Raw genomic sequence first — 14441 nt, forward strand, 5'->3', positions numbered from 1 at the left:
AGTCATTCATGGCATCATGGAAAAAGCGGCCGGGTCACAGAGCGTCAAAATCTGAATAAGAGGACCAAGACAATACTACAATACTACAATCTCTAAAAAATGTCATCACCTCCTTAAGTGAAGGAGGATATCAAGAAAGAAAGCATTTGCATCACAGGACCACAATTAACAAGTAAACAGCTTGGTGTTATAACAGCGTCGCCCATGCAAACAGCTCCCTCTCATACCCTTTAATTTTTATTTAAGACAAGTTACTTAAATAAGATTACCTACAATATTAGGCATGTGTCGTGTACACGATAACTGATAGCTGACGTTATACAACATAAAAGCGGGGAAACACAAAGAGAAAGAAAAGAAAGAAAGCTTGCAAGTGTTGCGTGCGCACTGTAACAAATATGCTCAGAGAGACCCCGGGTGGAAACACAAAGAGAAAGACAAGAAGACCGCGAGTAGTACGTGCACACTGTAAGGAATGTAAGGAATGCAGCAGACAGCCTGCGGGCCGCTTCTCGCTTCCGCAAGCCAAACAGTGTGGGAGCGAGCATTTGCTAAAGAGGTGGGACATGGGCCCGCATATAGCCAATTGCAGGCTATAAAAAAATTATTGACACAGGCAACAACCAACCTAATGCACGGGAGAAGTCCTAGCCGCGCCGAGAAGTTTGGAGTGCTCACAAGAAGCCTCCCATAGAGCAGCGCATGCACGCTGCGCTAGGCTCGACCTAAAAAACAAAGGAATTTCCACACTCTTCTACTGCAGTCTCAGGCCCTTGTCCTTGAGTGTGACAACCATTGCTTTCTCCTTTTTTTTTAACAAACCTTTTTATTGACATTTGATATATAACTTCAATTCTGGAAACATTGCACTGTTGTACACCATAAAAGAACTTCACGTGTCGCCGTCCAAACATTGCTCTCTTAATGTACTTACCTTTGGCATTGTCGAGTGTGGCTAATCCTAAAACGTTAACGTTATGGTCTCTTTAGGCGTTGGCCCTTGTTCCCTCTAACTGAACGTAACTATTTATAGCTTTAGGGACAAACACATTATCGATGACAGTCCCTCTGTCCACTCCCACCCAGGTGTCTAATTGTTTATCTAGCTCAACTACAATTTCGGATACATTACACAAATCAAAATCTAGCAAACACTCAAAGTCAAGTTCCACGCGCATCCATTTTTAAGCAAGGCTGGCCAGTGGACCCTGCTGGGATGGAGTTGGTAAATGCAAAACTGTTACTAATTTCGCACTAAACCATTCCTCTAAAATGATGTTAAAATACTGTTGGATGGTGCTACATCTGTTTCAAAGGATCTTAAGGGCTGAGAATAAAATTTCAGTGCCACATATCTATAATTTAGAGCGTACCTCATCATAAAATAAAGAAGATAGTCGAGTGCCTGGAACAAACGGCCCAGAAAATGTGTTTCCCTGGATCGTAAAGGTTCATGATACCTTTAGATAGAGTCATGAGGCTGCCCCTAGGGTGACCAGAAGAAGACAGAGAGGTTGGCATTGCATTGCATGGCATGGTTATTGAACTTCGGGCTCATGTCTCCTGTAACATGATGATATTATATTTTTCATGAATAGTTGCCAATCTTTCTCAGCTATCTTAGTTGCAATGCCAGAGATGCTCCAGCTAACGATGTTGAGGTTCAGTGGGTCTTGGCTCCAATCAGCATGTTCTGTGAGGATTGAAGCTCCACTGAGAACTGGGCAAGATCTATCCGATCAGCCTCAACGTTCGTATCTTGTTGCCCCTCATGTCAGTCAATCTGATGTTGGTTCTGTTGGGGGTTGTAAACTGTTAAAAGCTGGGATGGGATCTGCTGACAGGAGTGTAGGCTGTGTTTGCCTTCTAGGGGGCTGCTAGTTCAGGGCTGGTGCAGATAACTATAAAAAAACGTAACTTTAGTATCCTAATGCAATCGGTTTAATTTGGCCTCGGGAAGGCCTGTAGTAGCAGGCTTCTGGATAAAGCGAGCTGTTAAAGGTTATGACAAAACTGTCTCCCTTAAACCTCTTTGTCAAGTCGCCAACCCAGGCCGCTCTCCTCACAAACAGTATATTATCATCATTTATGGCAATAAAACGGGTGTGTAGAGAGTGCTAATGGCAAACCTTGTTCTTGAGTTGGGATGTCGATTCTGTGGCCCCTGATAACAGCACCAGACTATTGGCCAACGCTAGCACGTATCGGGAAGCTTCTGGTCATAAGTTGAATCAGAGTCGAGATGTAGAAGGGCCAAACCAAATATGGGCCCTTGATGCTAAGGGACGGTTGTCAGAATAACTATTCTGCCTATATATAGCCCCTTAATGAGCTGCCCTATGGAATTAGTACTCCTTTGATTAAATACTGCTGCAGGTATATCCTTAGGTTGGACTGGAGAGGCATGAACTGGGACAGGTTCTAAATGAAGAGCCTGCCTGTGAGCTGGATCTATATGTACATCAGGGTTAGGCTCCCCACCTATAGAAGAGGGTTTCAAAAGGTTGGTTGTAACTAAACCAATTGATTTTTCCAAGGCGTCAAGCCATTCAAACAATGGCTCAGGCAGCTTTCAGTCAAAGATTTAAAAGTAGCACAAAACGTATCCCATGTGGGAACGTTCCCTTCCCCCTGTTGTCTCGAAGGGATGATCCTTCGAAAGATGAGCCTCACTGCTGTATGGTATAGTTCCTTGAGCTCCTTTTTTTCTTTTTGCCATGGACCCAGGTGGTTGAGATGAGAAGGAGTTCAAATTTGCAGCTTCAACTAAAAAGGCACAAGTCCGAGCCCATTCCCTAAGTCAAACTTTCCTCCTCCAGGGGGGCGCAGGCTATATCCTCAGGTTGCAACAGAGTCATGCAAGTTGAATTGCTTAAGTCACTAGAAAAGTGTCTTTCCACCAGAGAGCTTATCTTTGAAATATCCCAAAAGCCCTTTCCAAAAAGGCATCCATACTGCTGGTTTTGGGCTCAGAGATTGTTTTGATATTGCAGCCTAATTTGCATTTCCCTAGAGAAGTGTTACGAGAATGTCACTGGGGAGCACACACAAGAGCCATAAATCTGCATTAATCAAACACTGCCCTTCCAACATGAGAGAAGGACTGAGGATAGCATATCAATATGGGGGACAAAATGCCAATAGGTTATTAGCAAGCTAGCTAATAGAAAGTTAAAAGTGCTACCTGTTTTCAAGGCCAGAGCCAAGAGGGGATCCCAACCCAGCCTCCTGTGGGCAATGACTGGCCTGCCCATGGCCCAGCCATTGCCTGGGCATGACCTGTGTGTGCAAAGCAGATCTGAGTAACCTCTCACCCTATGCAGTGCATAGGCAGTAGAGAAAAGCAGTACTAGGCGAAGGCATCCATGATTATAAGCCTGCCTTCACAATTCTCAGCATTTTAAAAACACAGCAATCCCGTGGTGAGTTTTTAAAGCGAATTGTGTTCAAATTAACATGGATACTGTCTGGCCAGATGACTCAGTATATTGTGGCGTTACTTCCCAAGATGTGTCATCCTATTAACTGGTCTTTTTCGATCTGTGCCTTTGAGCTGTGGCACAGTGGGAGCTGGCAAATGGAGAAGCAGTGGCTGGGAACAATTTTTCTTATGTCTCTTATGATCCTGTGCCAGATTGAATTCAATTTGCTGACAATGTTAATTTGTATTGATATGGTGCATTCTGGATTATAATACTGCATTGAGTACAATCATGAATCTTATACGTATGCTTAAAACCTTCATTATTAATCTGGACCAGTAAATTCAAATTGTGTTTTTTTGTGTGTGTGTTTATAGATATTTGTTGTCCACCATCATTGCAGTGCATGTGAAATCTTTGTAGGACTACACTGAACAGGACCAGTCACTGCACACTGCATAGCAGAACAGTCAGCGGCTCACAAGGGGGGCTGTGAGTACTAAACTCTTTTAACTTTGGACTTTGGCGGTGTACCACAGGTACAGACACAGTGGTATTGGCGAAAGGGCATCATTTAATATTTCCAGAGGGTAGAACAGTGGCTTGAATTTAAAAGAAGCCTGACTTATACGAAATGAGAGATATTTTAATGCCAAATAGTTGTGAACAGTCAAAATAGCTTTCTTACATGGAGTAAAATCCAATGGAGCTCAGGAGCACAATAGGTTGACAAGAAGAAATTCTCAAACCTATCAGTTGGGAGGCTACACCTACTGGACTGCAGCTTCACTATGACCGCATCATGGATTGGTGAAACAAGGCTTTATCCCTGTTTTTTTCACAGAGTTTTATATATCATGAGCTTGACCCGAAGGTATCAGGTATCGGAGCAATTTACACGAGCACCAGTTGCGTTACATGAGAACACATTCATTTTTTGTTAGACACTGGGAGATTAAGTGATTTGCCCAGAACCACAGGATGTTCAGCATTGTTGCTGAGACTCGAACCCGGTTCCCCAGATTCGAGGTCGACCGCCCTAGCCATTAGGCCAACTCCTCTCCCTGTTGGTCATACATGTAGAATGTTGGGCATATTTGAGTTTCTTTCCCTTCCCTGTTTTGGCAGAATAATGTCTGACACTGAGCCCTGTGCTTCAGCTATGACTTCCAAAAAGGGAAAAGTTGGTAGCCAGGCGAAATCTAGCAAGAAGAAATCTGGGGCACGCTACTATCGAAGTAAATTTGACCTGTTGTGGATGCAAGTAGAGCAATACAGATGGGGTTAAATCAGGTTATATACTTTAAAGTGTGCTAACAATAGCATAACTATTTCCTTGTATGTTTTTTTTGCAACCCTATGCTGCCACCTAGGTTTAGTTCGATCAGTTTTGAGTTGACTGATATATGTTAAGAGTCAATGCACAATGTCAATTGTTTTCGCATATGTTTGTTTCCCTTTCATTATACGAAGAGAATGTATATTTTCTACTATGTACATCAGGTATTTAGGAGACTAAAATTTTAATAAAGGCTCCCACACATTGTGTGTTCCTGGACATTTCACATTTCAATTTCTCTCTATGTACAATTTACTTTTCAGTTAATCACGTGGGAGTGCTACACTATGATAAACTGGACTTCTATATTTCATGTCAGTGGGATGAAGGTGCCTGGGATGCTCAATTCACTGCTAGGTGCCCTTTCGTAAACAGTGTCTAGTCAGCCCTCAACAAATGTCATAATGCATAGCACAGACATTTTGTGTTATACTACAGCAGCCTGCCTTAGGCGTGGTCAGTAGATGCTTGTGAACAGCCTAGCCACTGTATGCACTAGTGTTTAAATTTAAAATTCTCGTAGGCTAAAACTCAGAGGGGTCAATCATAATTTTGGAAATTCTTTTTAGCTGCAGGGATCACTGCTCCTGTTAAGACCGATCCATTTGCCTTCTGTTGCTTGATTTGTGAGAAGAATGTCTCCTGTGGGGATCAAGGAAAGTTTGATCTGAAACGCCATATTAATGGTAAAGTTCATACATCCCTTCAGGGCAAAAAGATTAAAATGAAGCCCATCTCAGGCTACGTGTCAACGAAGAGTTCCAGTGAAGACTCCCTTGCCAGAGAGGCGGAAATAAAATTCACAGTATTTTTGGCTGAGCACAATGTGCCCTGTACTGCTTCTGATCATTTGGGTAGCCTCATAAGGACATATTTGCCAGATTCTAAAACTGTGCAGGGTTATGCTTGTGCTAGAACAAAAGCAATCTGTGTATTAACCCCTTCAGTGCTGATGACGAGCCCAGGCTCGTCATGCAGCACGGTGCTCGTGTGCTCATGACGAGCCTGGGCTCGTCATGAGCCGTGGAACGCTCACACGCGGGGCTAATTCCCCCGCTGTGCTGAGCGTTCCATTGGGCGGGCGGGTTCATGACGAGCCCAGGCTCGTCATGAGCACACGAGCACCGTGCTGCATGATGAGCCTGGGCTCGTCATGAGCACAGTGGCGCCGCGCGCGGCTCCCCTCCGCACCGCGGGGAAATTAGCCCTGCAGTGGAAGGGTTAAATGATGCTATTGCACTAGAGTTGTTGACCGGATTAGTGGCTGATATGACATCCTCAACTTTGAGGCTGTGTGTTGATGGTAGCAACGATGAAGGCATTGAAAAAATTAACCCCATAACTGTATCTATTTTTGATATGAAGCGGGGTTTGGTATGCTGCAAATTTCTTGACATGTGTTTAAGCAAGAAAAGTACAGCTGAAGGTATATGTACTGCAGTATCTAATGTTATGGGAAAGCATTCCATTCCTTGGGAAAATTGTATTGGCTTTGGTGTAGATAGTGCCTCAGTGAATGTGGGAATGCATAACTCAGTTAAAACTAGGGTACCATCTTTGAATCCTAATGTGTATTTCCTGGCTTGTCCATGCTACGTGGCTCACAGTACAGCATCCCATGCAGCTTCTGCTTTCTGTTCCAGGTTGAACGCTTTTGCTATAGAAGAATTGCTTGTAGAAGTTTACTTCTTTTATGACTATTCTTCAAAATGTAGGAATGCGTATACTGAATTCTGCCAATTTGTTGATTCTGATTACCGCCATATGCTGATATTAATTTCTGTGAGGTGGTTAGGAATGCCCACTTGTTTGAATAGACCGATTCTTGAGTTTGCTGCTCTGCGTTCGAACTAGCAGGGCCAGGTTAAGGAAACTTGTTCTGAGTTTTGAGAGCCCTGTGATTGAGATCTTCTGTCTATTTCTTCACAATGTGTTGCCTGCTTTTGTTAATTTTAACCTTTTGCTTCAAAAAGGGAACACCCAGCCATTCCCCTCCTATATGGTGCCATGATTGAACTTTTTGTTGCTCTCTTGGGTAGAGTGTTTCATGTAGATGTCATACAGTCATTCAGGGGGAGCCCAGATGCCAATTTACTTGATTTTATATCAGAAGAATGCCTGATCCCAGATTCAGGTCTGTATTTTGGCCTCTTTGTGCCTGGCAAGTTAAGAAACGTGCTAGAAAGTGGGGACATTGATCCGGGAACCCAGAAAGCTTTCTATGAAGCAGTACGCAGCTTCCACAAGAATGGAGTAAAGTATGCTATGAAAGTCCTTCCAGTTATTGACAATGTGCTCAAGCATGCACAGATCTTTCACTTTTTTCAGAAACAAACAAATGGTTTTTATAGAGTGCTATTCTTGGTTGAGTAGAGTTCACAGAGCAGGACCTAGTTTGCTTGGAGTAAAAATTTGCAAAATACCAAATCATCAACTTTGAGGACATATCAATAAATGCAAGAGAAAGAGCTGCTATTAAAATGAACTGTGGTACTGGTGAGGTTGTCACTTCCATGATGGATATGATTTGCCATTCCCTTGTCACAAAATTTACTGTTGTTGGCCCTCAGAAAGGCAAGTTTATCCTTCTATCAGAAGTAGCCAAACTTACCTTTTAGTTGCCCAATGCAATGCTGATGAAGAAAAGGTGTTCTCAAGAATAACAAAGAATGAAACCAAATTCTGCCCCAGTTTATCACTTGAGAGAACAATGTCTTTTATATTAATGTTTCAAATGAACAGACCTCAAGGTGAAACATGTTATAAATACTCTCCATCTTCCATGAAACCATCAAAACGAAGGCAAGAACTGTGACATGGGAGTACAACAAGTTGCGTGGAAGCACGTAATACAATCTTAGCCTGTGTTAATTTGGTTTCATATATAAGTGCCCATAATCCTGATAAAGGTTTTTGTAAGGAATATGTCACTGTTAGCCTCTGATACTTTTAACTCGACACTGTGAATGATCGTACTGGGCTGTGTGTTTTCCTATTTTAAGTTTTGTCAAGTTGGGCAGGTGTTGTACTTGGTCTAGACGTTATGTACAAGTGGCCTTTAAAAGTATACTGTTTATTTTATAATGCAAATGGCAACCTGTTTCATTTAGTAAGTATTTTTGTATTTAACTGAGTGTTTATGCGTATGTGCACTGAACTTTAATAAAGTACTGCCTCTGAAAGACTTGTTTAATGTTTAATATCATGGTTACACAGTCGTTTAACAGTACGATCAGGTTACAGGGGCACCAGGTTAGTGCCCTTCAATTTCTGGTGCTTCGCAGCAGTTTTAAGATCATCTTGGAGTTTCTTGTTGCTCAGATGGGTGTAATTTCTGATATTTACATTTTTCCCTCGTCATCATTGCTTGATTTTGCATGCGAGAAAGTGTCACTCATGGTCTTTCAAATGTCACTTATGATTACACTTAAATTATGAAAATGTCAAACATAGCAATCTGAAATCTTAACAGTTATGAGATGGGCAGAACTTATAGTCACACTCTGGGAGCAAAAAAGGGAAAAAAGGTACAATTGACTTAATAAGTTGTTGTTGTGCTGGTCAACAGCAAAACACAACCTGACATTCACTTCCTTCGTCAAAGATCCCATCCGGCTTCTGGCCTCTTCGTGTCAATATGTCATGGCGCTTGGCTTGTGGAGTCACATGTCATGACATCACAAAACCAGCATGTGATGTTAAACCCATGTACCATGAACCATTTGTTGCTCTTGTTTAACCCATCAATATTAGTTTTTGGTTTCTTTGTACAAAATCTTTATTAATATGGGAAAGAAGGCACAAGGGCATAGACATTTGTACTTTTGACTCAAGGGGTTATATGTGCTTATTGCTCTATAAAGCTGGGTGTATGCCATGTCAAAGACCATATCTAAGATTTTTAGGATCATCAAAGTATGTGGATAAATAATATGCAAATTGCAACTATATACCCATGATATCCCAGGGGACTTAGTATCTTGAGTGGGTCATGTGGGCAATCAAATAAATGGATTATCTTATAAACTATTTCATTAAGATATTAAACTTGCACAGAATTACACCTGGAAAGTCAGGAAATACCCTAGACCCCCCCCCCCGCTCACTAATTCAGGACAATCTCATCATTTAGAACGACTCTGTTTGTAGATTATCTATAGATCCACCCTTGTTCCTGTTTTGAATAATAGTTTGAGCAATATTTTTGTTGGTCCCGGATTCTCCACTTGGCCAATGACTAGCCATTTCAAGTCTAGTTATGTGTGCCCTGTTATTATGTAGTGGTTAAACAATTTTGTTGTATTCTCCTTGAAACGTAAATTGTTATGGTGTTCCCCAAATCGTGTTTTGACTCTCCCACTTGTCATGCATAAATAATAAAGTGTCCAGGGATATGTGATCAGGTAAATTACAGATGCTGAATTACAGTTTGTATGTTTCATCGGAACCTACTCTTTTTCTATTCCGAGGTTCAATGTTTTTTGGCCTGCATTCGGTGTCATATGCTACTCTTTCTCACAAAGTCACTCACTGGTGTTCTACAGGCATGCTCTGCTCCTCGGCTGAAGCTCAATCTGGGGGATCACACATATTATAACTTAACAGCCGACTCTAGGGGATCATAGCTGAATAGTGAACTCTTTTTAACCTTGAATGGGAGACAAGTCTATGAATGGAGTAAAGTTGATTGGCATCACTCTGTAGGTTTCAAAACAACTCCTCTGCCACACGTTGCAATTCAAAAATCCACAGCTTCAATTGTCTCTTATACAAACGAGGTAGCCCTCACAGTCTAGGAACAGGAATAATGTACAGACACCGACCAGGAGGTGACACGCATAAGTCAGGGTAGACTTTCTATAAGGACACATCAGGGTATCTCAATGCGCTTTTCACACGAAGAGGATGTGAGGTTTTTATTAGGGTAGTTGTTTCTGAATGGAGTGTGAATATCCAAATATCCAAATTTTATAGATAGAGAATTGAAGCCCAATTCTTTGAGAGGGTAAAAAGCGAGTGTGGGGTTCAATTTTAGTTCACATTCCATGGTCGCAATAGCGTTCCGCGATTAGCAATACCACTTATGACTGAAGTGGATGTGAACAAGTACTGGGAGGACTTAGAATTGGGAATGAGTGACATGATGAGGTGAATACACTTGTTAATCGGACTCTTCTGGTAAAATTGGCTTTGATATGACCGAGGGGAGATTCACTTTCAATTTTCAACCTCGGGTATCAAAAGAAACATGTATTGTTCTCACAAAGGGAGATTCTCATGCATGAGTCTTCCTTAACATTTACTTTCCCCAAAAATGTATTTTAGCAAACAAGTATTTTCTCTACGGACTCAACATAGGTAATTTGAAAGAACTGGTCACAATGATTCAATTGCAATATTAGATTTTTTTGATTTAGGAAGAATTAGGGATTTCCTTGTCCGGGCTCAGTTTTAAGAGGGGTGTTGGATCCTTGATATTTTAGGGGGAGTGAAAAAGGAAAACATAAAATGGTCCTCTGGGTGGGCTTCTTTGCCAGGGTGAGTCTACCTTCCAATATTTTTATTCTGAAACGAAATGCAGTGATGCTAGTGTGATGCTTTGTGGTGGATTCAGTAGCAAGCCAAGTAAAGTTATCACCGGTTTTTAGATCGAAGTTACATAAAAGCAGGAAGATCCTCAATAGATCAAGCTGAACACAGAAATCAAGGAAAGGGTAACTTTCTTTATGAACAAATGTTATTGTTTTAAAGACATCAATAGCAAGACGATAGACACACTGCCATCAGAGTAAAGTAGTACCCACAATGAAATACATAATGAGGAAATCCAAGTACATTCTAGCCAAGATCATGATATGCCCATCATTTCCCCCAAACGTTCTTGTGCTTTTGTGGGCTACCCTAGGATATGTAGAGGGGTTCTTCTTGTTTTCCATACCAGTACATCACTGTCCGCCAAGTGGCCATGGATTGGGGAGTTGGAGACATACAGTATTTGGCAATTCCTGTTTGGCAAACATAGTGCCAATTACAATAAAGGTTTGATCACCACAGCTTTCTTCAAAACCTTTAACAGTGCCCAACAATGTAATACTCTGCAACGGTTCCATGATTCCCCCCAGAACCCCTTTGAGAGGGATAAATAAACTCTGCCAGTAATGTGCGTTGACAAGACATTCCCAATCCATGTGAGAAAAGTGCCTCTGCTCCTTTTGACAGCAGAAATAAGCAGGTGCAGATATTCTATTCGCCCACTGTAGTCTCACTGATGTTAGATAGACCAGCTGTAGGTATTTAAGATGAATGAGTCTGTGTCGTGAGGAGAAAGTTAGCACCCTTAGGACGTACATGCATCTCTCCAGTCGGAATCATCAAATGTATCCAACCTCTCCTACCAACGAGTCGTCAAGTTCAAGGAGAGGTCAGGGGAGTTAAGCACTAGGGACAAATACATCTAAGATAACCCTCCTTTCCCTAAAGGGCCCACAAGGATCTTTGCTGTGATGGACTAAATTAAGGTAGATCACCAAAGGCTTCCTGATGTGACATGAGAGCATGGTTAAATTGTGAGTAGCGCTAGAATGGAGATTTGTGTAAATTGGATTTGGCCCGAAGCTTTTGGAAGGATTTCATGTGTGATACCTGCCAAATGTCCCCCCACCGTGGACAGGCCAATAAGATCCCATTTGTCAAAGCACTGAAGGTATGCTGAGTGATGCAACCACCTGCCCGCCATAAAGTTGTTTCAAGCATAGTCTTCCAATCCCATCCAGTCCATCACAACTCGACTCTCCACACAAGCGGGACTGCCTTAGTAATACCTTGGAGAGTCTTTGGGATAGGGTTTCTATACAGCAATCCCAGAATATTATCTCATCCCACTAGTGCCACCTCCAGTCGTAAGGCTGAGTTGTGCCATCCCCTACTCAACAAACATTTGTGTTTCCCAATAATACAAACACACATCTGCCATGCTCATTCCTCCATCATATGGCAACTGAACATATTTACCAAAGGCTAATTGTGAGGGATGAATCAACAATAGAAAGGGTCATAATTTAGCAAACACCCAATCATTGGGCATGGGTAGGGGGGAAGTGGTAATGCCATAATCTTAAACAGAGCTACTTTGCTGAGAATTTTGAGATGGAGTCTAGCCCATGCGGTGAGATGGGTGGTCAGTCTGGCCAGTAGAGGTCTCAAATTCAAGCTCCATGTTAGGTTGGGCTCTAGGGCTTTATTGAAGCCACATATAGTGAAAGCTAAGTCTGTGGAAAGTCAGCTGTGATTACTAGTACACTGTATCACTATCCCCTTTCAACAGAACCCCAAGAGATTTGGATCAGTTAACCTGGAGGCTGGAAGCTTCCCCTTAAAGGGTCAACATCCGGAGTAGATGAGGACCCATGAGGGAGGGTTGAGAGAGAAATAGGAGGGCATTCTCACATAAAGCGCAATTCGGTCTTCCACCGCGAAACACCAATTGAATCCCCAAATCTGTGAATTGCTTCTGACCCACACTGCTAGGGGTTCTATGGCTAAAGCAAAATATTGGCGAGCCACTTTAAGAGAAAGTTATCATTGGGACATCCTCTCAAGGTCTCAACAGTGTTGTGCCTGCTTATTCTGTTGACCTTGAGTACTAAGTTCTAAGGACATAATACTAGTTTCCAGCACGGCTATCTGTCAACGTTTCTCTCTCTCTTTGCCTGTCAAGTATGATCTGGTGATTCCCTAGAGAGTAGCCTTCCCAGCCCCCCAAAGCTTTCCTGGTGAGGCCACCGTTCCTTTATTAAAGTCAAGATAAGATTGAAGATGCTGGACCAGAAATTGCTTGAGTTGTTCATCCACTAAGTGACAGATGTTGAGCCACCAACACGGACAGAGGTATTCCCCCGAGAACCAAAGTGCAATACTACAGGAGTGTGGTCGGAAATACTCCAGAGTAGAGCAAAAGAATCAGTCGCGTGGGAAAGATCAATGGCGTGGAACAATATCAAGTCAATATGAGACATCATCTTATGTGCAGTTGCAAATTAGTATATGCTGAAGAGTGAAGATTCCATGCCCTCCATGCATCAAAAAGACCTAGACCATCAACCCAATCTCATAGCCCTGCTATATGTCTGCTCTTCATCACTTTAGGTGCAGTTGGAGTCTACCTCAGGGTTCATAATGTGGTTAAAATCACCGCCCAAAAATGGTAGTTCATTTGGGTAACTGCGGCACTTTATCATTATGTTTCTCATGGTTGGGCTTGTGGTGTGGAGGCGGGGGGAGGGGGGAAACAAAAATACTATGTAAATTATAGAGGCTACCTTCAAGAGTTCCCAAAATACCTACCAAGGTCTGGTGTCACTTTTGAAACAGCAAAATAAAACGCTCTGTGTGGGAGGATCGCCACACATCTAGATCATTTGGTATATCTAGTATGGTAGAGTCTGTCTCACCCGTATCGTGCAAGAAGGGGGCATTTGTTGCCCAACAAGTGGGTCTCCTGCCGCAGCAAAGTAGCAGGAGCATGACGTTTTGGAAATCTTAAGACTGCCACTCATTTGATACATTTGTTCAGGCCATTTACATTTCACGTCATGATTGTAAAAGCATACATGACATTAGAAGAGTAACATCAATAGACATATGTTGGCTTGTGGATTGAAAGCAGGGGTTCCTAAAAAGATTTTTGCAGCATGGCCGTGGGAAGTGTATAAAGAGCAGGTGCTGTTTTGTGTTAGAAAGTATATATACCAAAACAACCAACAAACTGGAAGCCCAGATAGGCCAACTCAAGAACAATCCCTTCCCCTCATATAACCCCGACCCTACACTTCCACCCCAGAGGCATCTGTCCTATTAGAGTCCTCAATGTAACCGTGCAGGAGCATCGTGGAAAGATACAGTAATGCTGACAGGTTAGATGTAATGGGTTACAGCAGTCAATTATTCAGTAGTCTCCAACCCTGGTGATGCCCCTGGTTGTGTCTTGCTGAGACCAAGTACCATATGTCGAGTCCTGTTCCTGACACAGGAAGGAATCAGGAGGTGCGTCCTTAGCGGGAGAGGATTTCTGTGCTCTTGAAGTCAGTCACTGCTGCCTGTGTGATTTTCTACATCCCCCAGAACGTCATGTCTCAAGTCATTCTGCAAGGCTGATGAGCCTCATGGTGGGAGGGTTTGCTTCGGAGTGGTCGCTGCTCCAGCGCCCATTCCTATGCAGCTTCTGAAGTGTCAAAAACAATTAATCTGAAGTCATAGATTACCCTACATTTTACTTGGTATATGGGCATGTTTTGGAATTTGAGTGACCTGGGTTTCAGCTTGACTTTATCATATGGTTTCCTCAATTGCTGCAGAAGCCGGCAATAGTCTAAAAAATGATGATGCGACTCTATTTAATGACTGCTCCACTATTCCGTGAGCCACTCTAAGGGCCACATTCTGCTCCCTGTAGTTCAATAGCTTTTCAATCAGGAGGTGTGGAGTGGGAGGGATCTATTCACCTGTATAATGACCAAGCAGGTGGAAAGCTGATCACCAGGCGCCCATGTTGTGATCTGGCATTCCAGAAAGCATTCCGTTGTGGAATCATCTACCTCCTCAGGGAACCCACAAAGCGGAGATTGCAGCATTGTGTTCTATTTTTGGCATTTTCTATCTGGTCTTTCAGGATTTTTGACTTT

The 14441-nt window shown here is 42.5% G+C and overlaps 1 protein-coding gene and 1 pseudogene across 1 annotated transcript in view; one reads left to right on the plus strand and one right to left on the minus strand.

Moving 5' to 3' along the window:
* The window catches only part of TMEM213 (transmembrane protein 213), a 122380-nt gene that overhangs the window by 17452 nt on the left and 90487 nt on the right, over positions 1-14441 (minus strand). The gene's annotated exons all lie outside the window — the stretch shown is intronic.
* Positions 4555-7576, plus strand: LOC147734658 (uncharacterized; annotated as a pseudogene).

This window comes from Lissotriton vulgaris, chromosome 1_2 (genome assembly GCF_964263255.1).
Source record: "Lissotriton vulgaris chromosome 1_2, aLisVul1.2, whole genome shotgun sequence".
NCBI lineage: Eukaryota > Metazoa > Chordata > Amphibia > Caudata > Salamandridae > Lissotriton > Lissotriton vulgaris.